Source organism: Metopolophium dirhodum, chromosome 1, assembly GCF_019925205.1.
Source record: "Metopolophium dirhodum isolate CAU chromosome 1, ASM1992520v1, whole genome shotgun sequence".
Taxonomy (NCBI): domain Eukaryota; kingdom Metazoa; phylum Arthropoda; class Insecta; order Hemiptera; family Aphididae; genus Metopolophium; species Metopolophium dirhodum.
In genome coordinates, this window is record NC_083560.1 from 28864072 (window position 1) to 28890945 (window position 26874).

At 27.3% G+C, this 26874-nt stretch overlaps 1 long non-coding RNA gene and 3 pseudogenes across 1 annotated transcript; 2 read left to right on the forward strand and 2 right to left on the reverse strand.

Annotated features, from left to right (window-relative positions):
* Positions 1 to 1699: 1699 nt before the first annotated feature.
* On the reverse strand, positions 1700 to 5400 carry LOC132935604 (mitochondrial import receptor subunit TOM40 homolog 2-like; annotated as a pseudogene).
* Positions 5401 to 8265: 2865 nt separating this feature from the next.
* LOC132933981 (uncharacterized) lies at positions 8266 to 15199 on the forward strand. The gene is made up of 5 exons (XR_009662967.1): positions 8266 to 8363; positions 13690 to 13840; positions 13940 to 14071; positions 14146 to 14290; positions 15061 to 15199. It is a non-coding gene; the product is annotated as an uncharacterized LOC132933981 (long non-coding RNA).
* LOC132935897 (uncharacterized) lies at positions 10393 to 11123 on the forward strand (annotated as a pseudogene).
* Positions 15200 to 22401: 7202 nt separating the features above from the next.
* Positions 22402 to 22920, reverse strand: LOC132935615 (uncharacterized; annotated as a pseudogene).
* Positions 22921 to 26874: the final 3954 nt, after the last annotated feature.

The window sequence follows — 26874 nt, forward strand, 5'->3', positions numbered from 1 at the left end:
TGAAAATCGAAGCATTATTTCGACTACTAATCGTGTACACAGATAATTTTTGTCAATATTTGAACTTTAAATGCCTATAGAAAAAAATTGTAACTATGGATTTTTAATTTTTTTCATCTGCCTTTGGAACAATATACTACGAGCTTTGAGAGTTGCACCAAAAACCAAAATCGATTTTTTCAAAAATAAATTTTGCGTAAAAATTTTCGTTTTTCCTTAATTTTTCTTTTTTTTCATGGCGCTTTTGAAAACTACTGCAGGGAAATTTTTACTTTTGACTCTCCAGAAGTACCAACTAGATTCACTTTCCTATCAGAAAAGATACTGTTGATGAAAATTTAAGCATTTTTACTGTCCTAAAAGGTGACGACAAACACAAAATTAAAAAATTCAAATAAAAAAAAAATAAAAAACACACATCATTGTATAATCAATACATTCATTACTCCGCTCAGAATCTAAAATACTCAAAATATGCATTTATATGCAAAATTAAATTTAAAAAGTACATTTGTGAAAGAATGAAACGTATTTGTTTCGTACTCTCTATTTTTGTGACTTAGCAAAACAAACATGCAAATGCTACAAGTCCACTGCCTTAGTAATAAGAAATAACGATAATATTTAAAATATAGTATAAAATATCCACACTAACAAACCGTTTCCGCATAGAATCGTTTTTCGTATACAATGATATTATATTATTTAATTCAAATTTAATACTATCCATTATACAGTGACCCATTTGTATCTTACTGTACAGCAAAGCGACATCCACTTACCTCCTTTTTTTTATTTGTATTTATATTAGTTGATTTATTTATTCTAATAATATTATTACTATAAAAAATGATACAATAAAATACGTTTATACAAGAAACCCTTTCATGTTTAGTGTGAAAAATGTTTGTTAGAATATAAATTTTACATGACACACTTATAGTTTGTATATTTATATTATAAAGATTTAAAAACTACTCCGGAACAGGCTCCGCAAAAAAAGTCCACAAGTTAGTAACCACTGTTCTAAGAGTTGATATAAATTTGACTGTGAATCATATTTTTTACTTATGGTGTCTACATTTGAATATATAACAACACATTCATAAACATTGAATGAGTAAAATAATAGCATAAATATATGTAGGCACTAGATAGTTCTAAAATAATGTTAAAATAATTACTCATAATTATTTAAATTCATAGGTAAGTATAAACACTCCACTTGTCAGTGGGTAAAAAATTAAATAACATACAATTTATTATAGGTGTACCTACTAATCCTATTTAATATTCATAACAGTTGAATAAGTAGTATATACCAAATTTAGATAAATAATAAGTTAAATATATTATTGAGGTATCAATAAGTATCTAATTAAAATAACAAAAACAAAAACTAAATTCATAAATAAGTAGCACTTTATATTTTACAAAAAAACATGTTCAACTAATACCTAATTTTAATTTTAAACTTAGAAAAAACATACAATTAAATTATCTATCTTAAATTAGTCCTTGGAAATTCAAAGTATTTAGAATACGCAAGGAGTAGTGTGTCTTCTACTATTTACTTACATCAGTCATCAGTAAGTAAATATTCAAATAGGTACCTACACAGTAGTTTAGAAATAGGTTTTATATTTGAATGCCATTTATGTGTCTTATTTTGTGTTTATTTGTGGTTTGTTAACTTCTGACAAATGCATAAATGACATGGAAAAGTTTTAATTTTGTTTACATTTACCAGATATAATTTTAGAATAATTTTATACTTTAGAGGTATAAATTATTATTTAATCAATAATAATACAATATATTAAATCATATAACAAATGGGAATGAAAAAAAAGTCAAAAATTGAATGTTGTATAAATTAAGCGATTAGAAGTCCAACTCCCAATCTTAATTGATGTTTGGCAGGAGAAAACATAGTAGGTACTCAATGCAAATGTAAATGGTATTAAGTGTAAACGTTTTTCCAGTGTCGTGCATACATCTCTCTATACTACATTACTACCTAAAAAACGAAAAAGGAAAACAATTAATACAATTTTTTTATTTAGCATAATAAGTTGCTTAGTTATTATTATATGTATGTTATACCTACTGTTTAAAATACAAAATATAAAGTTAATTAAGGACTAAGGTTCCCAAAATAACAAATAACAATTGTCTATTTCATTCAATAATAATTAAAAAGGTAATGACATATTACTACATGTATCTATATTTTCATTTAATATATTATTTATTTTTATTAAAATAATAAATATAATTTTCACTTTTATAAAATTGAAATAGGTATATTTTGACATTTAAAACAGCATTTTTAGTTTTGTTTTTAATACTTTATAAAGTGAGTTATAAAAATTAAAAAAAAAAATACATAATTCTTAGCTTACTCATTTACTATTATGTTTTTGAATTTAATATATTAAACAAGAGCAGAATATATTATACACTGTCCAGATATGCTATGGCCCGACAAAAATTGGTTCTTCTGTATATCCCAAATGACACCCTGCTATTGTAAAACCGACCTCAACGGCAGGATGTCTATTGGGGGTGCACAGAATTGATGTTCTTTTACTGATTAGAGTATAATGACATCCAACAACTGTTTGCCATCGCAAACACTAAGCTGGTTACAATACTAAACGCATAATAAATTTTGCTACCTGCATCCAAAAATAGTAGAACGCTATTTCCAATCACAATAATAGAGATAATTTTATAACAGTTTTGAATAAAGTATGAGTGCCCTTGATTTGAATGTTATTTAATTAGGATGTGGCTATAATTATTTGTTATATATATAAAAAAAAAAACACTTATAAAAGTAAAAATGTAATTATTAAACTAAGTGTTGCTTAGCTTTTTAAGTTATGTAAATAAAAATCACTAAAATATTTAGTCCAAATAGTATTAAATATCTCTCTACAATTATTAATATTTAATAGGATACATTTTAGTTTACTCTACAACATTACTACTAAATTATTTTGAGTTGAGAATTCATAAAAATTTTTCTTTTTAAATCTAAGATTTAAAAATGTAATACAAGATTATTCATAAGGTTGTCTACTTTTATCAAAAAAAAATGTCTACAAAAAAGTAAAATTGAATTTTTATGAGCGTTTGAAATTCATATTTTTACAACTTTTGATATTCACTTGATTTCTCATGTAACGAATATTTTGTTATGTATTATTTCACTTAATGCAAAAAAAAAATTTAAGGCATGTAAAAAATGGACAAGAAACAAGAAACTAAACATATTTTCATGATGGGAACTTTATAAATAGTAACATAGTCTTGTAAGAATATCTTATCCCACACACAATAAACTAACAATACACAAGCTAATAATTAAACAAATTTCTCTGAGTTGATTTCTCTGTTCTATCATGTGTTTTCTTATTGAATAGGTATAGTAGAAAAAACTACTCGATATTATCCAATTTGAAGAAAATGTACGAATCATAAAATATGTATTGATAAGTATCCATTATTTGTATATTATTATAATATATATACAAAGTGAGAATTAGGTAGGTACATTTTACATTTTATTTATTTCTATGGTGATAAACACAAAGTGTTACGCAAATTTGGGTAGAAAATAAAAATATCTGCACCCAGCCCAAAAACATAATAATATTTATGTTAAAAAATGATATAATTTATTTTATTTTTTTATACCTTTAAGGCTCGGTCAAACAGAGAGCGGGCTGCCATGGTCTACGTGTACGCTGACCGCGGTGGGCAGCGGTCGGTTGTATTATTTTACAGTGCCCGCGCGGGCAGACCGCTTTCTGTTTGGCTGAGCCTTTAATGTTGATATCTGATTTAGGAATTTGTTGCATTGATATCTTGTTGTAAAAGACTACCTTCAAGATCTACACCAAACTGAAGTTGCTAAATAGCTTTGAAATGATAGCAGCATTGCAACCCTGTTAATCTCAATGTAATACTGATTGCGGTAGCATCATCATCTAAACAAAAAGGAAGTTTTAGTTGATGAATATCTTGATTTAAACTGATTCTAATTTAGTTTATGAAAAGAAATTGTTTTTATTATTTACATATATATCTTCCCAAGACATTAAATACTGTTATATGCCCATTTGGAATTTGTGGACTACGTTGGTGAATGACTTCAGCATCTACTGATGTTTTGTTATTCAAAGCATATAAATACTGATGCAAGATATATAAATTTCCGTATAATTGAATAAATCAGGATTGACTAAGCACAGGGTAGCTATATATCTGTCTGCTTTATATTCAGTAGTTGTTTGAACTCCATTTGTTTTGAACTCTTGAAACTATTGTGAACAACACTACATGTTTATATATATATATATTTTTTAAAACAATGGATTATAATTAGATAATTAATTACCCGAGTGTTAAGTTTGATTTTCACATTATGTCAGGGTTGTACATTAACATTTGTAGAAATATGGGGATCAATAACGCCGTCTATCAAAAGAGGACTGAAATGTCCAAGCCAACCTGATTTGAACCAACAAATGTAGATCCAAATTTGTAGTTTGATGTTCGACTGCTTGCTCCTATGAGTAGACTGTGGCTAACGAAAAAATGATTGCTCAGTCCTTTGACAAGTCAGATGCCTTCAAAGGCCATAGAAAACTGTTCTGCGACGAAAATAGATCAATAATTAAATAACTAATAAGAAAAATACACAATAAATGACCCAAAACGAACCTTTACATTTTTTGTGTTCATCGATCCAGGGTTTATGATGCGATTTTTGGAATTCAGCTTTTGCGGTGTCTTGTATTTGAAAAATACAAACTATATACACACAAACAAATGTATGTAATTTTTGTATGATATTAAACAATAATTCCGGTAATATAACAAAATCGTGAATAATTTAAAAAATGTGCAATTATAATTCCTAATAATTTAAAGGAAGGTATAAATGAGTACGCTGTCAGATCACTGAAAATACTACAATGAAAAATCATTAGAATTTGTGTATATAATATGTAGAAATGCTTAATTAAGTTTACTATTTTATTCAGAATTAATATAAACTTTAAAAATTTGAATTTTGAGATATGAGATTTGTTTTGTAGATAGTAAGATTGTATTATCTTAAATCATGATTTTGATAATGAAATCTATAAACATAACATCAATTGTATGTCCAATATTTAAATTGGTAACCGTCCCTAACCCTAACCGCAATTATATTTAATAATTTGTTATCAACGTTTAATAAACCACGATTATTGATAAAGCCTATTTTTTTAAATTTGTATAATTTTTTGAAAGTATCTGGAGTCCTGGATAATTACTTGAATATTCATAAAACTGAACATTTTAATGAAATCTACGTACAATTCCCAATAACACACCAGACATTTCAGCTCTTCCATTAACTTGTTTACCTATAGTAAGTCATTATGATTTTGAATATTTTTCATAGATATCCATTTATAATAATTATTTAATATAATATTTTTAAATTTTGTCTAGGATTACAATATGATAGTATTGACTACACTTTTTCTCCTAAAACATCAACATAACTTCCTAGTGAAAAATCTAAATATTTAGATTCTCCTTTGGGTTTCATAAGTCCTTGTAAGATTTAATCAAACAATTTTATTATATGATTACTAAAATTATATAAATATGATTTAGATTCTTCAGTTTGGTGTGAAGAAATACCCAGAAACGTTTTGTTTGCCAACAATTGAAGAATGAGAAAGAAACTCAATTTTATCTCGCTGTGTGAAAAACATTTGTTGTCACCCAGTAGTACAATCTCAAACAATGTGCAACGCGAGAAACCCTTATGGACAGGTACACAATTAGCGTTATCTATTATCTACTTCTCAGGCCTACTTCTCATAAATCAAGGATAAAATGTGAATCTATTTTGCAGTCAAAGTTTTTCAAAAGGATGAATTTCATAAACCTTAATTTTGTAGATTTTATTTTACATTACTGTTTAAATATTTCTTGGTGCAATATTGACAATCAAGGGAGACGAAAAAACCATTGAAAAAACAAAATGTAAATGAATTTCAAGTTATGACTACTGTAGTAAGCAAGTTACTACTTAACAATAAAACAAATTACACAGGTACATAATTATACTATACTATAATTTAGATACTGTAATTCGGCATAAATCGGATAATAGAAACGGAGGTAAGGGTTCTTTCTGTATATTACATTTTAATGTCTTGGGTAAGTGACGGTAGATATTAGGAACTCACTGAACCATAATTTGCTCTGTATACGACAGATGTTCAAATATAAAAATATATACTATATGATTATTTTGATTACAACGCTGTACGCTGTACGCGACGAAAGTCATTATAAAAATATTAAAATTATATTAAAAAGATTATTTCAAATTTAATACACAGAATTATACTGGAAGTCATAATATGCGTGGGCTGGAACGATGTTCACACCAATCACATCCGTGAGCCGAGATACAGTATCTATAGGCAAGGGGTACGGGGAACTTAATATAAAAGGGAGCCCGAATCGGCCTGTTTTCAGACGTGTACTACCACCCATTAGTGCAAGCACCTTCACGCCACTCTGTACGAGCATTATTTTGGACTTAAAAAATTATCAACAATATAATAAAATTCACAATAAACAACAACTGTCTTTTATTTATTATCAACCACGACTTCAACATCAAATAAAGTGTCTGCGACCTGCATCTATAATATCTTGGCAGCCACTTATCTACTATCAGTACTACGATAGTAGGTACCAAGCTCCCGAGTATATTACACTACCTACAACAATCACTTTTAAATTCTTATAATGTAAAACACAGAAGTCGTGTAGTGTTACAATATTACAATAATGTATTATTGGTAGGTTATGATAAACAACAGTATCTCAACTTTTAACTATATTTTTATAAAAGTTATTTTATTTTTTAGTCTGCATTCTGGGCCTGAACAACATAGCGAATCAATGAATATATATTCAAAATAAATATATATAACAACTGCTATTTGTAAGCAACAACTTGAGGTAATTCTTATCAAACTTCTGATTGGTATTCATCAACACGAATCAGTCATTAAATAAACCTATTGTGTCTGAATCATATACAGTTTAAATTAGTAAGTATAGATATTATAATAATTAATAGTGTATTAATTTTATTTCTTTTCAGTTATAAGCATTTATATTATTGTTTCCACACAGCATTATGGCTTTTGAAGATGTATTTGGAAATAAACTATCAGCTAACAGTACGTCATTGATTTGAGCAGTAGGTATCCTCTACGGAAATTGTATGTGCTAGTTTAAAATCGTTTGATTTATTTTATTTGATTAGTGTTATCTTGACATTGTGTAAAATTATCGCAGGGGACACTGGCCAAAACAAAAGACTCCACAGTCAGGAAAATTCTAAGGAGTAATTAATATTTTTTTAGTCAATCTAGGTATTTATGTTTTGAACTTCTTAATAATTAATACTTTTAGTATTATTAGTAATACTTTTGGAAAAAAAGTAACTTTCGTTATTTTAGTTCATCATGATATGCAATATGTACCTAGTGCTTTAATTCAATTTGAATACGAATCAATTAAATCTATATTATACTGATGGGGAAAAACTATAACTTTAGGCAGTCTTGTAAAGTATTTGAATAAAAGCATTTGAATACTTTTTTTGTATTCAAATACTATTCTAAATACTTTTTTTATAAAGTATTCTGAATACTTTCATTTGTATTTTTTATTCATTAAAAAAATACTTTTTCCAATCCAGAAAAATAGTTTTAAATATGTAACAAGAAATATTATAAATCATGAACATTAATTTTATTCTTTGAATAAAATATAATATTGGCCCATGATATGATTATTTTTATGAACACCAACGTGTTGTATTCCGTATGGTCCGTATCGGCCGTATCATATGTGGTCAGAATTTATGTACAACTTATGATTACAATGTATTTTTAATTATTAATTAATAAATGTTACCAACCATTCAAAAACTGACAAAAACTAGTAGTGAAAAAAAGTATTCGAATACGTATTCTGAATACCTTAATTCTCATTTATTCGAATATGTATTCAGAATACAAAATTAAAGTATTCTTTACAAGACTGACTTTATGTCTTAATAGACAGATACCTAAGGTAACTAAATTTATCTTTTCAATTACTGATTAGGATTATCTATTTAATACATTTCCACAAATTGTTCTAATCACATTTTTATTTCAGAAATGTAACTTCATCAAAAATGTATTTTGGAGATGTCAACAATTATGATTACCATATTGATTGTACCTTTTATATTGGATTGATCGTTGTTGAAACGTATAGTGAGTATATTTTTAAACATTCAATATAAATCAAACAAATCAAAACACTTATTGCCGTCCCACTTGAAATATCAGACTGCGGACTGCCAGTTATGCATGAATAAATTAAATAAAAGCATGACTGGTGTGGTTACAAATTGTGTTTTAAAATTATGTCTAGTGATTTGCATACCTATGTAAATGAGTGTTGGAATTAACTTATTTTACAAATTACTGTAACAAGACTAGTTTGAAACAGCTAATAAAATTAATTAAATCTGGCATCTTTTTGTGGTTATTTCTTAATTTACTCTGTATATATATATTTTTTCATTAATTCCTAGAAACAATCTCAATAGCATTTTGACAAAACCGTGTAAATTTTTTTTTACATATTATAATACTACACTTGGTACCTATGTGTTGTGTAGAACATTTTCTTAGCATGCAAGAAATATCTTATAAAGTTATCTAAAATTTGTGATAATAATCTTATTAGATAGGTGCATTACCTGTTGTTTTAAATATATTATTACATACAAATAACTTCTTTTTATAGAAATTGTTTGAATATTTCATAATTTCTTAAGTGTTTTTATTTTACTCACATCAGACATTTGTTATAATCGATTACTAAGTAAAACACTAAATGCCGTCCCACTTTGAACCAGACTGCGAACTGTCAGTTATGCATGAATAAATTGAATTAAAAGCCAGATAATATATTTAATGCATTACTGGTGTGGTTACAAATTGTGTTTTTAAACTATGTCAGATGATTTTGATGAAATTACTGTTACCACTAAGTTTAACTTATCTTTTGTTACCTAACCTTTCTGTGTAAAGTAATTTACACATACCTACTTATATAACTTATTGAGACATACTGTACCATACATTTGTCATTATCTATTATTTATCTTACTGTGACTTGGGTAATGTTTTTAACTTCTCAATAATTAAGATGTAATGAAAATGTCCATAAAAAAGTAACTCAAATAGTTTAATTATAATTTTGATATGCAATTTGTAGCGTGCTTTACTCTATAGTCTAATAATTTCTATATATTTTCATTTCATCATTTCTGACAAAAAAAACAGTAGAAATCATTGATTTCATAATTATCAATTCTGTCTTTTTTAAGGATGTAATTTATCGCTATCCAGCGGCAACACACAAAACATGACACCCATTCTACACAGTCATCTTCGGGAAGACTTTGGTGCTTATTTGAATGTCGGCTAAAGTATAAGCATATGTTTGTCATGTCTTCAGAATTTTTTAAGAGATAATTTTTTAAATATTCTCTGTACGTTTGAGGGTTTAAGTCTAAACTGAACTCAGAACTGTCCATGATTTTAAATGCGTAGTATATTAAATAAATTCCACAATTAAATGAATCTTTTTGTTGTGGAACGTTTTTTAAAGGGCATAGAATATGTGATAACGGTGGACATTGTTGTCTGTCGTTACCGTACATTACATCTGATTTCAACATTTTACATACCTGTTTGAAACGAGCTATTGCTAATCGTTCAGTGTCATATGGATTAAATGGATCTATGATGTAACACTCTTTGGTTTTGAAATTTATAATAACTACTATAAAGTGACGAGTATTAAGTAACCATGGTAGAATAACCGTACTGTCCTGAGTAAAAGTAATTTTGTTATGCACTTCACCAATTTCTCTTTTTTCCAACAGAAATCTCGCACGGTAAACTGATAAAATGTGTGTGTTTTGTAAATCCAGCTTTTTAGCATATGACATCAAACAGATATCTACAACAAAGTTATACAACCATTCTTCCCCAGACAATGTATCAAAATCTTAGAAGTACATGTCGGTCAAGATGTCACAATTTCGTTCTTTATCAAATATGTAACTATAAGTTCCAACTATATAATTATTATTCTCTGCCATTCGTTTGTAGTATGTCAAATCTTTAGGTAGCATATTTTTGTGTAAATATATAGATTGCACTGATCGTTGAAACCGATTTCATTAAAAAAATATCGTCTAATGGCTTACTCAAATCATGTATAACCATGTCGTTGTTAATTGGCTCATCAACAGTGAACCTAGTTTCATTGTCACATTCTATAACCACAACGCTTTTGATACCATCAACCACTTTGGGCGAAATGTTATTATTATCTGCCGTGATGGTCGAAGACTTAAGGATTTTTAACGACAGTGCTTTGAAAGGACAGAATTTGGTGTGTTGGAGATGTTTGTGTTGTTTTTTTTTTCCCCAACTTTCTGTTTCGTCTAAAAGTTAAGGCTAGACAATTCTGAAATGTTTCTTTTTTCATTTTCTTTAGTTGTACTCTGTTTAGACTTGCTGTCAAAATCAAGCGCACGAGTGCAATTTCCTTTTCTAATATTGTACTTCATTTGTTTGTGTACATTTGTCACACGCTGTCTCATAAGTTTTAAAAACCGGCCGCATTTAAACCTACGGTCGCCTTCTAGTATGTCTTGTTTGACTGTTATAAACCAAGATTGAACAGTAGCATTACTCTGGCGGATTTCAATGCCATTGTTAACTTTATTATTCATAATAGGTGTCCACAGTGCTAAGAAAGGTACACACTTAACTATAAACTCGTGTAAATATGATTCATCATAATATTCATTAATGCTTATATTTTCAATATTTACAGACCAATTTAAGACTTCAGATTTAACCTGTTCTTTGATTGACCGAAATCTAGAGAACATCATGGAATTACTCGTGTTGGATTCGCATAGAAATTTATTTATTTCCTCCGAGTGATCCTCACCTTTGTTGTTCGATTCATTTGGGAATTGGTTTTTATCATTACACTTGGCTTTCATTGTACTAATGGCATTTTTTGTGTTTGCTGTACCATAAGGTGACAACAGTATTACTGAATATATTTTGAACCATTGTTCAACATCTGTCAAACTGGTTGTGTTAAAAAGTATACATATCCAATCAATAACATGATTTCTTTTGGTTTTTTCTACAGTCTTACGATGGTTTTTCTCAGATTGAAAATATGTGTAGACATGGTTTACTATAATTTTGGTGTAATGATTTGCACATATATTTATGATGGTGACATTAGATTCGTCGTGGCTTTCAACCAATACTCTGTAACACCAGTTAAGGTAGTCGAATATGGAAGTAAAACCATTCCATCCTATACACAAGGCATTCATTTGGGCATAACTGAAAAGTGTCACTATATTTGTGAATACTAGCCAAGTCAGTTTGTGTTTCAAAACGAATGCTTTAAAAGCGTTCAGCCATTGTGAAATCGCAACAATGTCGTGGGCTGAACTAATCATTTCAACAACGGGACATGTGACACTTGAGTTTCTAGGTAATGGGACATTAACAACTAGAACATAGTACAGAACCCTTTTGCTGTTCTTGTCAATTTTCCTGACCACTGTACCAATTGCATCCAAATACCCAGTTACTGGTTTTTGGTTTTTAATCGGATTTTTTAGTTTGCCCAACTGCTCACTACTATAACAGTGAACAGACGGTGTGCCGACATGTTTTACAAAGTTGTTTTCTGTGTCATTACACATCAATACAATGTCATGAAAATCATCTTTATCATAATCATCAGCACTTAAGGCCTCTGATCTGATTTTTCTGACGACGTCATCTGATTTGATGCCTTGCAAATTACCACAATTCAACTAAGTGGGTGATGCCATGTCAACAGCGTCCGACCTGAAAGAAAACGCTTTAGTCTTTTTTAGCGCTTCTATGTTTAAGTCTCGCTGAAATCCTTTTACGTGGTTTATGAGACCATTGTCATCTGGATTGTGATGGCAATTTAAACCAGAACTATATACTTTCACCACAAACTTTCCGTTTTGATGCTGGACTTAAATTCTAAAAAGTTTACACCCCTCATGGCTACAATACATGTACTCATTGCAATGATTTTTAAAATATCTAACCCTTTTTGCATTAACAACGCATGTATTGTTCACAGTTCTTATGCGCTTTCTAAACATAATAGGATATTTAGTCTTTTCCAAAAGTTTTTTACCGTTAATATGTATATATAACATAAGACCACTCTTCACATGAAAATGTTAAAATTCCTTCAAAAAACGGACATTCATTGCTATCGTATTGTTTTGGAAAACAATTTTTTGTTTCCAAAGGCAGCACAACACCAGCCTTAACTGGGGTTTTCTTAAAATAGGCATTTTTAAGGGGACTTGACACAAGTCCAACATTTTTTCTGCATTCCAATTTACTTGGTGTAACAAAATCAGATTCAACCCTTATGCTTTCTGGTAGAATTGGAGTACTACAAGGTATTAGTGGATTTCTTATCATCCAACTGCAATCACTTTGGGGCGATACACTTGTGTATTCAAGTGAAACATGGTCTTTATGCACAAGTTCAGGCTCTGTGTGATCAGAATATGAAATGCAATTTTCAATACTAGAATTTTCATTAAAATAAACACTATTTGAATTCATATTGTTTGTGTTATCGGATGGATTACACAAAGACACATCATAGTGTTTTTTAAATTTCCTATACACTTTAGTACGTTTGACATGATTTGCAGCTACTTTAATGTGTTTACATATGGCATTCAGAATTATACTATTGTAATTTAAGAAATCACTAGACGTATAGTTACAGTTTTCAATACATTTTATTATTGTACTATTCATTTCTGACACATTACATAAAACAACATTGTTCATACTTTCAATACGTTTATGAAGAGATGAAGTTTTTCTATTGATAGCATTTGCAATTATTTTTTTTTAACTATTATCATTTTCTTTATTAAAGATGATATTGCAAATATTAGTTACACAACTCTAAAATTTAGATCTAATATTCACTTATAAAATTGAAATTATAGAAAAAAAAAGATTTACCTACACAGATTTTGTGAATTGATTTTCTTCTAGTAGTACTAAAAGCTTTGTTTTCTCCTGGACCGAAATCTCCCTTCTCCTTTATGCCCCTGAGTTGAACATTTAATTTGTGTTGAAAGCTATGATACAAAAATAAAACAATAACAATATATAATAATATATTATTTGACTATAATGACTAGTGTTTGTAAAATACATTTTGTAATATCATTGCAATTCAATTAATTTATTTACCATTATTAATATAGTGTATGTAGGTTAATTAATTTTACGAGCTAATTTTATAATTTAATATTTAAGCTAATTTTGTTAGAATATAAAATGTTGTCTTATAATTAAATTATTTTACATTTTAAATAATATTTTATATCATATTATTTGAGCATAATGATTAGTCACATTTTAAAATGTTTGTGTTTATTTTTAAAAATGTTTTTCTACATTTCAGATCAGATTGTGAAATGTTATTGGATGGTGAAAAAGTCTATGATATTGAGTCTGACACTGATAATGAAAAGATTAAATATAAGTTTGTATCCAAAGATGAAATCAAATCTTCTAATAATAAGAAATTCCAATGTACATTTATATACGATAATGTAAGTACATTTAACAACATCAAAACTACAAAATTATTACTTCTATGTAATTCAGTATTTAAATCAAGAAATTTAATAATATATCAACTAATTGTGTAGGTATCTGAATTTCAAAACCATTTATTAACATACACAAAGCCATTACAATACAGTGACCAGTGGTACTCCTTCCTTGCCAGATGATAAACAAACATTTACAAGTTTAATTCTACAACATCCAACTACCTAAATGTAATATTTAATTCTCAAATTGCTATTAAAAATAAAACATTTTGTAATAAGTAATGTTTTATTTTCCTCAATAGGTAAACTAAAGAAGTGAAGTTTTATCATCACTAATATGTAAAGTAAAGTACAGCAACTGCAGTGAAACCTATCGACTAAGAAAACAAAACTTCCAGTTCTCTTACGACCTAACCTCATTGGTCATTCCATAAAAAATGTATTTATGTAAGTATATACCAGGTGATTCTATTATCATTGAACACTCATTATTTCAAAAATAATAAATGTTTAAAAAAAAAAATCGAATAATGAAATATTGAATAATAAATTGCAAATAATATTGTTAAACTTTCTATTGTGGCTTGGCGTGGCACGTTGGCTGCTACCAGTCGCGGAATGCGACTGGAAGTAAGTAACGGCCATAGCTACTAACTCCTGTATGGGTGACCATCCGGGTTCATAGTAATTAAAAACCTTTCCACACATACACGTGTTTTTTACCTACCGTAACAACCATAAAAAAAACAACCTACCGTACCAACCTTACCCCTACCACAGTTCATAACCTCCACAACAGATAATGATCTTAGTCGCCGGGCTTAAGTTCAATAAAAAAAAAAAAAATAATAAACTTTCTATTGCATAACAATTATTTTACTTGTATTTAATTACTTACTGATTATACATACTTTAAAAATTATTATGTACCTACCCAAGAAGAAAATAAATAGATTTAAATTCAAAGTTCAAACATTAAAATATTAATAATCACAATTTTATATATAATATTTGTAGTTTTTAATCTTGAATCTTTTTTGAAGTTGTCTATAATATAATATTAAAATATTATATTATTATAATTTTTTTTTTTTTTTTATTGAACATAAAAACATCGGCCATTAGTTATTGAATTACATTTTTTTATTTTTTATGATTTACATTTTGGTTTTGGTCGTTACGGATTAAATTAGATTATATAATTTGATTTCTTTTAGGAAGTTGATTATGTTGATGTTTTATTGGAGATCAGGCTGAAGGCCTTCACTTAATTGTTGTGGTATGTGGTGTTTGGATCTTGAGTCTGAGTACTTGGAACAGTCAATAATTATGTGTTTGACAGTGAACCCCACACCACATGATTCGCATATGGGAGGGCTTTTCTAGCCATGAGGTGGTTGTGTGTTGCAAAAGTATGCCCAATTCGAAGGCAATTTAAAATGATTTCATCTTTCCCATTTAAGCCGGGGTTTTTTTTTGTTTAATTTGGAAGTGCATGAAAATTAAAACTTATATTTATTTATTTATTTTTAAGTTTTAAGTTTTAAAATAATAAATTGTAAATGATATTGTAAAACTTTCTTTTGGATAATAATTATTTGCTGACTGATTTTACAAAATATTGTATTTTAAATAGTTTTAGTATGTAAGATGAACACAAAAATGAAAATAGGTTATTTAAACATTAAAATTATAAATTATATTATATACTATTTATGTAAGCACCTAGCTGTAATCTTAAATCATTTTTTTTTATTAAAATATAACACACTATTTTTATTATTTTCTTTCTTTTTTAATGCTGATAACTATGTTTAAAAAGGTAGACAAGACAAGTGGCCACTGTAATATACGTGTTCAATTTAAATTGAATGATAAATCAATCCATACGAAAATCGATTCTGAGTGATGACGGCCTAACCAAACCTGTCAGACTATATTAATATTTCAATAATTTTATGAATTTTATGAATTTAATACTAATAAAGTAATTTATTTTACTATTAGTAATACAGTAAGTTGAATTAATTTTTAACAAAAACATTGCATTTAAAAATTACATTGTCTGTATAATATTACAATATATAATAATATACCCAGGAATACATTTTTAAATTACAACAAAATAACTGAAATCGTTATGCTTTGTTAAAATATCTAACTAATATTAAAATATCAATAAAAAAAAAGTTGTCAGTGGGTACCCCTCTGCTGTATTGAAGGTGTTGAGTGGGTCACTGTAATATAATGTCCTAACTGGAGTAAGCTAATGCGTTGTCTGCATGCGGCAAATATAAGTTATTTTGTTTTAACTCGCATGCGTTTAAATCAGCTAAGACACAGCTTAATGGACGTATTATATTTGAATTCAATAATAAGTGTATCATTGTATATGAAACCGTGTGTCAGTCAATATTACTTATAATATATATTTTATGATATTTTGTAATTTTTTTTAGTATTAGACACACCTTATTCAGACAGAAGGTTAAATTAATTTTTATCAAGAAATGTTCATAATGTCATTGTGTGTATAAAATATAAGGTATGATTATAATATACTCTACAAGTTTCAAGTACCCATGAATAATATTTTTAAATTACAACCAAATAACTAAGATCATTATTCTTTGTTGAAATATAATATCTAATTTCGTTCAAATTTGAACTTTTAATATCTATAAAAAAAACCTGTTTATTTATACTTTCAGACTTTTTATGAGAAACCTTGCTTTCATTTTCAATCCTTAGCTATAAATATTGAATATTTTAATTTTTAGAAATTTTACAAATAGTTATAATTTACAATTATTTGTAAATTTGTTAAAATTTAAACTAAAAATACTTTTAGAAAAAAATAATTCGTCGGTGGAAAAGCCAACTGAGTTAACCCTCAAAAACCAAATTTTACACGATACATAAAAATAATAATAACTTTGTTCCAAATTAACCTTTTTGTGTTAATTTTTCATATTGTAAGACTCTATATCTTGTAATTCTATGTGTGAATTGAATTAAAAGAAAGCACATTTTATTCATAATTTAATCAATTACCAAAGTAGAGGTATTGGTGGGTTGTTTTAAGTAGCCGGCTAACATAAAAGTCATTTTTGGTTACATCAAATGACATTAAGGGATCTCTGGGTTGCACTACTTTGCAAAAATAATAAATAGTATCCATATACGTAACCATCAATTACATAAATAAATAAATTTAAATAACAAAAATATTGCATTTTTTTAACAATTTATTATAATGACAATTAACAGTATTATAACAATTAAAATAGCTACTTCCTGGGAGTATAATTCAGTATAAATACTATAAATTATAAGTAAGTGAAATAGGTAACCATATTTTTAAACAATATAAAACATTTTAAGTAAAAACTGGTAGAAAATAAAAATGACTTCTCTAATAATAATTATAGTAAAAAAAAAATATTATCTTATAACAATTAAAAATTTAATGGTTACATTTTTAGAATAAAACTTTTTTTTAGTGATATTATTGTGATTTGTGATTATTAAAATGATAAAGTTCGCCACACACTGCAGCGGTGATGGTAAAATTCTTTTGTCTTGGCGGTACTGCCCTGGTGCAAGGTTAATATAAATAGAAGGTTCGCTTATTGTGCTGATATGTTGAGATTGGTTGAATTGTGTGTGACGTCAAAATAGTACAAATCTTTTTATCTTATATCCTCGATTATATAAAAGTATACAAAACTGAAGGTTGTTAGTTGTTAGGTAATTGTTATGTTTAAAACACTACCTATGTTGCAAACAACTTATTTCAAACGTGTTTAAAACATAAATTTAAAACATATTTTGTTTTAAGCATTTTGTTAATTATTTAAACAAATAAAACATGTGTTGAAAACAATGTAAAATTCAAGTGAATATTGTATTTTTTTTTTTCAAATATTCTGTTTAAGACTCAAACAATTTGTTTGTTTAACACATTGTTTTGAATAGAAAAATCAATTCAAAACAAAAAATTGATACAAAACTACAGTAGGTACAAAAAAATAACAAAATTTTGTAAGACATGAATATTTGATTAATTATGTTAAAAAAAAAAAAAAAAAACATAAAAAAATGTTCATGAATTTTATACACAAATATTGTTAAATAATAAAGTAGCATATGGGTAACTTATAATTTCATAGTCTACTTACATGGCTGAATATAATATATATTATATTATAATTAAGTAATTATTTTTTTCATTTTTTTACTATTTTTATATCCTTCAATGTCTGTATTATAATTTTTTTCTTTTTATTAATTTATTAAATTGAACTTCTTTTATTTTTAAATTTAAATATTTAATACATATAAAAATTAAAAATCCTTTTTGTAAAATGGGCGTACAATTTTTTATATTATAATCATCATCAGTAATTACGACTATTTTCTGTGTACCTAATCAATACCTTAGATGTTAAATATTACATAATTTTACAATTAGATATTTTCTTACATTTTAGATTTGGAGTGGAGTGAAGAAACTAGTGGTTTCAGTAAAATGTATGCTTTTATTATTTTTTCAGGAAAAGCGGTTTGTTTTTTCATTATTTTATCAGTTAGTATTTTAAAAATATTTGGCCTATCATTTAACTTTTATTTTTCATTATAGATATTAAATTCAGTTTTGATCAATTTTACCACTTGCATCCATTCATCAGTAGGAGTAGTCAGTTCTCTTACTCTTCTCAATACTACTTAGTTGAAACAATAAAAATTTAAAAATAAATAAGCAGGTAGGTATAAAGTAAAATATAATTAATAATTAATAAAAATGATTAAAAAATCCGACATAAAAATGATACATTTTGTAAAAAACATTTGAATTCTGATTATTTTGTTATTTCATAACTTATATTTTTTAGCCTTTGTTCCTATTTATTTATTTATTTTTTTTTTTTTTTTTGTTAAAACTGTACCACTTTTTTATATTTAACAATTTAATAATTGCTTGTGAATTTGATTCAAGTAGTTCAGTTGGTCAAAAAAATACATTATAATTTATTATATTTATGAAAATGTTTGAAAATATTAAATAATATGCATAAATTAATTTCATATTAAATAATAATATTATATTATTAAATAGTAAACTTAAAATAGTAGACATTTTATAAACAGGATAAAAAAAATAGAAACCGAAACCACTAGTTTCCTCACTCCACTCCGAATCTAAAATGTAAAAAAATATCTAATTGTAAAATTATGTAATATTTAACATCTAAGTTATTGATTAGGTACGCAGAAAATAGTCGTAATTACTGATGATGATTATAATATAAAAAAATTGTACTGTATACTTCGCGCAAACATAATGATGTGATGTCTGGCACTCCGGCGTATTGTATAGGCAAAATATGCACAATAGGTAACAATAAACTTTGTGGATGTGAAACGTATTTTATACAATAATATGTGCTTTTGGGAATAAAAATGAATGCTTCCACGTCACCCAGTTAACAGATTGTCCATGGCAATAAATATTTAATTCAAGTATATAAAGTGTCGTAAATGTACTAAATGTTGTATAATTTTTGATAATCACACTGGTGTCGCTGCATATTTTCACAATTCCACCTCACGTACTAATGTTGTAGATAATAGGTAGTGTAGGAAAACGAATTTCTCAATTTTTTTAAACTAGATGGTACTCACAGTACACTAGTTAATGAGTAGTCTGTGTTTATTAATGTTTTTGATTTTATTTGCAATGATCCAAAATCGCCATCTGAACCTTAGAATATAAGGTATAATAACCTGGTCATTTAAAACCGTTTTTTTCGAAATTACAATCAAACTTCAGGTTTAGGAAGTATTTTTAATTTACTACCACTTATAGAAGTTTTTATAGTTGTGCAAACAAGAATATATTTCATTTTCTCAAAATATTGAAATGTGCGTGTGAGTGCAAGAGTTACATCCGACGGCGGTTACCCGACACAATATTACGCCGATACTTATTGCCTCCATCTTACAAGTGCAGTGTAACACATCAAATTGTACGTTCAGCTCCGTTAGCTTAAGAAATTAGAGTGATTTACCTCTTACAAAATTTAAAGGTAAGGTTATTATCTAGTCAATTTCATGGGCTTTTTATTATATTTTATTAATAAAATCAGTAGGTACTTATCACAGATATAAAAAGATGCTATCACTGCATTGGGTGCAAAAACTCGTATACTTAATGCAGTAATGTGGAACATAAAATTACTAATTTAGTGAACACTGGATTACTGGAATAGCTGATGAAAATAAGAGTTGCACTTTTGCAGCAGCTGCTAGTTTGACGTGGTGGAAAATGCAATTACCGCCATAATATATTCTTATTGATGACCGTGTGGAGGTACGGCGGCTTAACTCACCACTTCGCTCCAGCAAAGCGAATTATTTTATGAGTTTTGTGAGTTTTGAATAGGTAGTTACTATATTATACGACTTCTGTGACAATTATACTTAATATCCAATTTATTTTTGTTGTATTCTAATGTTGCTATTTAAATTACTATCGTTAACTCTCTACTCCATCACAAGCTTAGGCTTAAAGGAGTAGATATATTTCTTTATTTATACGATTTATTGTACATATAGAGGAAAAAAATACTAAAAGTATTTGATTGTATTCAATTTCATAGATACGCTAATACTCGCCTTAATTGTCATATATATAAATGTCAATTTGTTTTACAAAAACTATGATGGATTTTAACCTTCGAGTAATAAAAAATGTCTTTGTAAAAAAAAATATGTTCCTTGTAACATACCTTGCGTCTCTTCTCATGTCGTCTAAGGGCAGTTCCGCATAGACGCGTCGTACGTTTTCATGTACACTGGTTAAATTTATATGCGCCACTCCGAAAAAGTCGTGTTTCCGTCACATACCTATGAACTTTTCAATGTAAACTAAAAACGCGCGTGTACGATACGTCATGTACCTATAATACCGTTGGACAGAAATACCAAAAGGGAAGGTCAACGTTTTGTCTGCAAGTAAGTTAAACATGTGGATTAGGTAATATTGCAGTGTCAGCCTGGTCAAGGCAGCTAGGAAGCAATTGCTACCCGGCACCATATTATAACTTTAGTAAAAACCACAAACCTGGTATAACTTTGATACTTCAGAGTTAAACCACACGGGGTCTGTGATCTATACCGCAGGTAAATTGTCTATATGATAATTATACTGCTGTGAATTTCATGAATAACGCTGGTCGGATGGCCATACATTAAAATATAATATCATTTACCTACACTTACAATTACATTGCTTCCATAGCGTTTTACACCCAAAAGGAGGTGACGATCAGAATTTTTTTCCGGGCAACGACAGGTAATTCAGCTAGTATTTATTATATTATATAATATGAGTATATTATTATGACATTCAATAATAAAAGTCATATAATTTGATTCCTCTAAGGTAGGTTACACTAGGTACCTTCGCAGAACGTTGCCTATGAATTAGATGCGTTGACTATCAAGTTGTATACGCTCCTATTAACTATACATGTTTTATAAAGAATTTAGTGTTGTACAAAAACTGTTCACTTTGCCAAATATACTTATTAGTTATTACTATATTTAGAATTAACATTGAATATAATATTATTTTTGTGTGTTAGTAGCACTATTAGTATCAAAAATGATTAATTGTATAGGAGAGTATTTTCAATATTTAATAGCTTACAGACTACAGAAATTTGTAAGTTATGTTCAGCCACACGCCCACATATAAATATAACAAATTCTATTCGAATAATTTCTTGTATGTTTGATGAAGTAGGTAGGTACTTTTTAAAATCTTAAATTAATAGTATTTATTTATAAAAACTATAAATATTTTGAGAAAAAGCCTTAGTTCATTTTTAAATCGTCTCTCATCGCAACTAATATACGTAATTATTTTAAAATATATATATATGTAGGTACGTATATTTCATGAAATACGTAAAATAAGTGACAGTTTACACAAATACAGAAAACAAACAAAATTTTCAAAATTAATACACTTTTGGCATTATATAAATTAAATAAGAATAATGACGTGAAAAATGAAGATTAATCTATTAAAAAATCTTTCTGTGGTAAAACTCTAAAAGTGTTTGACCATGACAATCATTAATACTGTTTGGACCATGGTCTTACGCTTTTACAGTTTTAATATACAAATACAGAATAAATTTAATTATAATAACCTATTAATTTATAAAATATTCCATATTTGCGTGTATTAATTTATATTAATAATATATTGTATTGACTATTGTTGCCTACCTAAACACAAATTATAACTAATTATTGTATGTACCTAGTTATATTAATTTATATTGTCTTACATTTAAAATGATTCGGTTATGGGATAAAAAATATATTACCCCATAGATTCGGGAACGCACATGGAAGCCAAATGACCTAACCATAACCTATGAATACAAAACGTTCGCGTCTTGAAAATAATAGATTGCTGATCAGTACCTAAGTGGTATCACCACTTATGTCTTATATTATACATAGTATCTAAAATTGTAAGCCTATAAAGTACAATCTCTTGTTGTACCATATTGACAACCGGTCTATTGCCAAAATGCTAAACCGTATCTTATAAGTAACATAGCAGTTATCGATGCAGCTATCCTCGGATGTATACAAATGCTAAACCGACACCCGATATCATTGCCGCAAGAGAGAACCCAACACTAGTTGACTTGATGACTGTGGTTGCTGTCACTGTTTTTTCTAAGATTTCTGAACATTGTCTGTAGCCTATATGATCCTTAGTCAACGAACTTTCTATTTTTTCAAATGCTTCTTTCAAACGCAGAGTAAACTGGCCGGCCGTCATAACTTGTTCGAACGTTTATAGCCGCGCTGGTTATCGGTATTGCGTTTGGTGTTGTCATTACCGTGTAACTGGATTCGTGAATAATTATTAAGGCCCTATTCAAATCATCGATTTGTTCATTGTTTCCACAGAATGTGGAAACATTGGGTAAACATAATGCAATTGCTAAAGATAAATAAAAAACGCTTGCCAAGTCAGAGTTTGGCATGTATATTTTCTTGATTTTTAATTTTTAGAAATTTATTAACTGATATCACACCCAACAATTTGAATCAAGAAAAATGTCGGTGTGAACCGCCACACAAAAAATCATTTTCATTTTCATTTAGAGAGATAGATCTCCGAAACCGGAGAGAGGATTTCGTTGTCTTCGGGTCTTGTTAGATTCACATTGGTTAGGAGAAGTGCAGTGAAGATTTTCAGAACTTTATCTTTAATAGTTGATTAACGTATTTTGATGTTTTTCAGCTTTACAGCTTTGTAGTGAATTAACGATTGGAGATAAAGTTCTGAAAATCTTCACTGCACTTCTCCTACCCAATGTAAATCTAACAAGACCCCAAACAACAAAATCTGTTCTCCAGTTTCGATAATCTACCTCACTAAATGAAAATCTAGCAAAAAATAACTCTTCTTTTATGAAAAATAATTTTTTAAAAATGTTTAATTCCACATTGTGTATCTACTTTATAATTCCTTTTTAATGAGTTATCAACCAACTTTCTAGCTATCATAGTTTAGGAGAAAATTTAAAAAATAGAAATGTTGGGGCTTTTCACGCCGACGTTTTTATGGATTCAAGTGGTTGTACCGCTTGGGTGTGATATCAAATCTCTCTCATTAATAATTTATATTAAAGCTAGCTAAATTACCCACCTACTCATAATTACAGAATTATATTTTTATTATTTTCCTATTTAACACACATTTTTGAAGTTTTCAAAATTCAGACTTTTCATTTCAATTACCATATTTACTTGATTAAAAATCAAGAAAGTAAAACACAGAGCTTATTGGTTTTATTTTTATTGGCACGTACAGCACAAGTTGTGTAAATATCCCAAAAGGTACGCCTGATACTCTTACGAGTCGCAATGTGTCGGGTGAGTGTCTGTAAACATACAATACATACCTATTATATATGTATAACAAGGTAATATGTCAAAAAGTCAATTTTGAAAAAAGTTGGACAAAAAGTCCAAAAATATAAAATATTCTATTGAGTATTAAAAATTGTTTGAAATCAACATGCAGAGTACCCGCTTCAAAATACCTACAATAGGTTAATAGAAAATCAAAAAGTGTTCAAAATACACAGTGTTATTGAAGTAATATAATGAGACTCCTATAACATACATTCACATTGTGTAAGACTGCTCACTATATAATATTGTCTTCTTTATTTTATTGTATAATTGATAAACTTTAAGTTAAATAATATTTAACTATTCCAGATTAACTACAGATATAATAATTAAATAGAAATAATATAATAAAATAATTCATGTTTATTATTGATGGATAACTTTTTTAGATGTTAATAATAAGCTTGTTAAAAAAACCATGACATCATATACATTTTCTTGTAAAAAAATTTTAAAATTGTTTAAGAGTTTATTGCAAAACTATATTTATTCATAGATGTATTTACTTAGTTAATATATATTATTTAACTAACTTTATTTAAATTTGAAGTATTTCTGACATTAAGTTCAAAATTTTATATCTTAAATTTACTGGTAACTCATCAGTTATGACTTATGATTACTTAGTGCCACATATATAACTTAATAGTTTCAATTTTTAGAAATAAAATACATTATTTTATTATAGATTTTTTTTAAATTTTCAAAGTACTTATAATTAAAATAATTAAAATTTTTTTTTTGTGTCCGTCATCACCTTTTAGGACAATAAAAGTGTTGGATTTTCTTCAACAGTATCTTTTCTGATACAAAAGAAAGGTTAAGGAAAAACGGGAATTTTTTGGTTTTTGGTGTTTCTCTAAAACAAATGACCGTATATACATGACATTTTCACTGGTTGTTTATATTTGCATTTTCTATACACAATCAGATTTTAAAAATATTTTGATTTGTTTTTAACTGTTTAGGAACATTTTCAGTTTCTAATTTTATTAGTATTTATTTCTATGGATGTCTATAAAACTTTATTTGTTGGGTAAAAATGCTTGAAAATTTAATACAAGGCTCCTACTATATTGTTACAATGATATTTGAAAAATATTAAAAATCTTTAGTCAAAGTATTTAGTTATAATCGTTTAAAGATCAAATCTTAACAAAATACAGAACAATCATGAAAATTAGCAAATTATTTTGAGTTGAGAATTCATAAAACTTTTTCATTTGAAAATGTAATACAAAATTATACATAAGTTTGTCTACCTTTATCAAAAAAAAAAATGTCTACAAGAAAGTTAAATTAAAATTTATATTTTTACGTTTGATATTCACTCGATTTCTCATGTAACGATTTTCTTTTTTTGTTATAATTAAAAAACGTATGATTGTAGATACTTGAAAATTTCACTGCATGTTTATATTAGCATTTTCTATACACGATAAAATTTTGAAAATAATTTGACTCTTTTTAAGCTGTTTACGTACATTGTCAGTTTTCAATATTTTTAATTTTTTTTTCTATAATTATCAATTAAATTTTATTTGTTGGTTAAAAAAGCTTGAGAATTTAATAGAAGACTCCTGATATATTGTTACAATACCAGTTGAAAAATATTAAAAATACAAAGGCACAATTTTTTTTATAAGCATTTACAGTTTAAATTTTGACAAAATTTATCAAATTTATAATTTAATAATTATTTTTTAGTGTAAAATGTGTAAAATGCTCAACTTTTATAGCTAAGGATTGAAAATTTAAAACAAGGCTTTACGTAAATAGGTTATATATAAAAAATTACTTTATTCACTAGTATAATATAAAATATCCACATTCTACACTGACAAACCTTTATCGCTCAGAATGGTTTTTTGTATACAATGATATACATTGAATTCAAATTTAACACAATCCATTACAATCATCCACTTGTAACCTACTGTACAGCAGAGCGGCATCCACTTACCCACCTTTTTTACTATTTTTATAACAAAATGCATTTTAATTCTTTATTTTCAAGTAGAATATTTTTTTTATTTTAAGTTTAAAGAGCGGAGTGTACTCTTACAAAAATGTCCGTGCACTTTTCCGCTCATATAAACTTTAATTAGATTTGTAGGTGAAATGAAGGATTTCTTTAGATTAACAAATCAAGCTCTTGATTAGATATTCTATGTCTACCTTAGACATCAAACTGTAGAGAAAATATTAAAATTAGACAATAAGCAATACACATTGTTAATTATAACGCTAGTGAACATTAATTTTATTATATTTTATTTTTATTATCATTTATATTTGGGTTATTTTATTTTTATTCCATGTTACAACTTTGTATGTATATTCTGTGTCAAATGTGCCATACGATAAATTAATAAATAAATAGTAATTAGATATGCACAAAAACGATATACCACATTGTTTTATTAACTAAAGAAACATATTTTATTAAATAAGTATTTTGGTGTTATTTAAGTTTCTTAGACAAATGTTAAAATAACTTGGAGAATTGTTCAAAACTAAGCAAGATCTTATTCCAAAATTTGTATGATAATGAAAAATGAAGGTATCAACTTTAATCAATTGAAAAAAACTTCTATACTGATAGTTGACATTAATATTCTAAAAAATTTGCTCCAAGTATAATACTTCTACAGTACTCGGTATCAATAATAATTTGTGGTAGATGGTTATCATAATTAAATAAAACATTTTATTATTTTTTTTAAGATATAATAATATATTAGGATCTCTTTGTACTATCATAATATTTATATTGTGTTTTATCATTTAACCATCTCTTCGTAACAAGATATATCGACACACATAGATATACAATATTTTGTATAGATATTGTTTATGTATTTGATCAAAACTGTATGTGAATTGGAAAAAACACAGTATTTTTATTTAACTTAGACTAACAGTAGTTTTGATTATATATATATATTTTTAGACTTCCTTAAACAAAACAAAATATGTTTTTAAATGTTAATATTGAAATCCTAAACAAATAAATA